Genomic DNA, 3,216 nt, shown 5'->3' on the forward strand with positions numbered 1-3,216 from the left:
TTGAGACAGAGTCTCTCTATGATACCCTCAGTAGAGTACTGTGGTGTCACAGCTCACAGCAACCTCAGACTCTTGGGCTTAAGCAATTCTCTTGTCTTCAGCCTCCCAAGTAGCTGGGACTATAGGTGCCTGCCACAATGCCCAGCTGTTTTCTTTTGTTGTTGTTGTTTCAGTTGTTATTGTTGTTTAGCTGGCCCTGGCCAGGTTCAAACTCTCAGCCTTGGTGTACGTGGCCAACGCCGCAACCACTGTGCTACAGGCACGGAGCCTGATGATGCATTCTCATACTGTTACTGTGTATTCTTCAATTTTGCCTTTAACAAATTGATTCTAGTTGGTGCAATGTAGTTACTTCAAGATGTGTTTCAGCTGTGACTTTGCCCTTTTTGGGCAGAGGTTTTAATAAAAATATCCTTCTAAGCCATGAATTAGAGTGTTGAGTTTGTTGGCTGGTAGAGAGGAAAATTTTGCTCATCATTGGGTAGGAAATCCTTAGGGTAAGTATGTCAGTGTCACCAGCAGATGCATTTTTCCCAAGCACCATTCTGCACTGTGCAAAGCCATTGGGTACTTTGCACTGGTGTGTGTGTTCAGTGGGGAAAATTCCACTACATAGGGAATTATTCTTTCCCACACTGTTTAGTGTCTGAGATGTTTATTTTGGAAACATACACTTGTTACCAAAAAAACAATCTGAAAGTTGTGTCTCTTTCCTCTCAAGGGCTTAAATTATTGTGTTTGATGAAAAAACATTGTTGACGACTTATTAAATATTTTGGTGATTGCTTAGTTACAAGTATTGCCAAGAATTGGTGATACATTTTTGATGCTTATTTTCAGATGATTTAATCTTCCATTCTGAGTTTATTGATTTGTCTGCAAGCATGTGGCTTATAGTGTGGATATAATCAACTTGGTTGTTGCTAACTTAGGGAGTGTTGCATGGTGTGGTGGACTGAACACTGCTGTGCAGCTTGGGATGTATGAAGATCTGAATTCTGGCTCATCCTCACAAGTCACTTCATTACACTGTGTCCTTCTCTTATCTGTAAAGTGGGAACCATTTCTGCTTTACTGGCTTGTTAGAGGAATGTGAGACACATAGTACATCTAGCACAGTGTACCAGTTGACTGGTAGGGTCAACCCAGCAGTTCATACCTTGCCCTTGCATTGGAAGGTCATGACAGACCTAATTCCTTCCTATAGGAGTTTTTTTTTTCACTTTTCTTTTTTTCAAATTGAGCTGTCAGTGTGCTGATTTGACCAAATGATTAAATCAAGTAATATACTTAACTGTTAATCTTCATTATAATATGAGTAAAGGTCTTTAAGTATGAGATTTAGGTCTAGTGCTGCACACGTTAGAATCTATAAACAGTATAGTTCAGTGGTTATCCCAATAACCAAGTATACCAGTTAGTTTGTCTACACAATGAAATATCAGCCAGTGTCTATGGGGTGACCATAGGCCCCACAGATACTGGTTACATTGTCATTGTGTTAGAAATATTTTTATGTGGTCAGATTCTTTTTTTTTTTTTTTTTTTTGAGATAGAGTCTCATTATGTCACCTTTGGTAGAGCGCTGTGATGTCACAGCTCACAGCAACCTCAAACTCTTGGGCTTAAGTGATTATCTTGCCTCGGCCTCCCAAGTAGCTGGGACTACAGGTGCCTGACAAAATGCCCCAGTATTTTGTTGTTGTTGTTATTGTTGTTGTGTCATTGTTTGGCAGGCCCTGGGCCAGGTTCAGACCTGCCAGCTTTGGTGTATGTGGCCAGTGCCCTAGCCGCCAAGCTGTAGGCGCTAAGCCAGTGTGGTCAGATTCTTATAGTAATGCCTCAATTAACTGGCAGTGTTGGTATAATGAAGTGATGAAATAACTGAAACTTTTAGGCACCAGATAGTATTTAACTATTTGGTGGGACTCGTATCTAGTTTTTAACTATCTGATGGGACTCTTTCTAATGTATTATACATTTTCCTATTGACAGAAACCTTGTGAAACCTTATAAATAGTGCTTTTGGCATTTTCTGTTTCTTCCCTTTATTCTGTTCTTTTGGTGTAAATTGTCTTTCTTTTAGTTTACTCGCTGTGCTGACTTTCTTTTCATCAATTTTCAATTTCTAGTAATTTACAAATAGCTTTTTTGTGTGAAGTATATATATTTATGTATGTATATATATATAAGTTTAAAAATCTTTTATCTTTGGATCTCATAAAATTAATCTGAAATGTGTAACTTTTCAAGTGGACTTAAAATTTCTTTATTATGCTTTACAGCTGAATCCAACTATACGTAGGTTTTCCTGTATCTGTACTCTGATTTTTGTGTGACGTATTGCCCAGTTTATCTTCTGTATGTATAGTGTATTTTACCTTTTTAATTAACCTATTTTTTTTAGCTTTACTATATGTTTTATTTCTTTGAAATATATGTCAAGTTTAAAGGTAATGAAAGTATACAGCCTTCTCCCCCTCTCCCTCTGGAGTATCTTATCTTATATTTTGGACTTTTTGTTGTTGTTGTTGAGACAGTCTCATTCTGTCACCCTGAGTGCTATGGTATCATAGCTCACAGTGACCTCAAACAATTGGGCTCAAGCGATCCTCTTGCCTCAGCCTCCTGAGTAGCTGAGACTACAGGCGCCCACCACACACCGAGCTAATTGTTCTATTTTTTAGTAGAGACAGGGTCTGGCTCTTGCTCAGGCTGGTCTCAAATTCCTGAGCTCAAGGGATCCACTGGCCTCAGCCTCCCAGAGTGCTAGGATTACATGTATGAGCCACAGCACCCGACCATATTTTGGTCTTTTCATTCACACTTTTTGTCTTAATGCAGCAGGACCTCTTTAAGTTGACCCAAGGGTCAACAAACCCAAGGGATTGTAACAAACTGGTCAGCAAATGGAGGTGGTCAACATAAGGAACTAGGCCTTGTGTACTGATGTGTACATGTGATGCATGGCCAGTCTATGATAATTAGGTCAACTTATGGAGGTGATCACCTATGGAGATTCTACTATAATTGTAAATTTTCTTTCTACTTGCAGAATGTAAGTGCTTTCTCTAGGATATTTTGTTCTATTGCTAATTTTTTTTTTTTTTTGAGACAAAGTCTCACTGTGTGGCCCTTGGTAGAGTGCTGTGGCATCGTAGCTCATAGCAACCTCAAACTCTTGGGCTTACATGATTCTCTTGCCTCAGCCTCCCA

At 39.2% G+C, this 3,216-nt stretch overlaps 1 protein-coding gene across 1 annotated transcript in view; it reads left to right on the plus strand.

Annotated features, from left to right (window-relative positions):
* Window positions 1-3,216, plus strand: part of ANKFY1 (ankyrin repeat and FYVE domain containing 1) — a 117,922-nt gene that overhangs the window by 73,258 nt on the left and 41,448 nt on the right. The window lies entirely within an intron of this gene.

Source organism: Otolemur garnettii, unplaced genomic scaffold (assembly GCF_000181295.1).
Source record: "Otolemur garnettii isolate 467f Iridium unplaced genomic scaffold, OtoGar3 scaffold00145, whole genome shotgun sequence".
NCBI classification, from domain to species: Eukaryota; Metazoa; Chordata; class Mammalia; order Primates; family Galagidae; genus Otolemur; species Otolemur garnettii.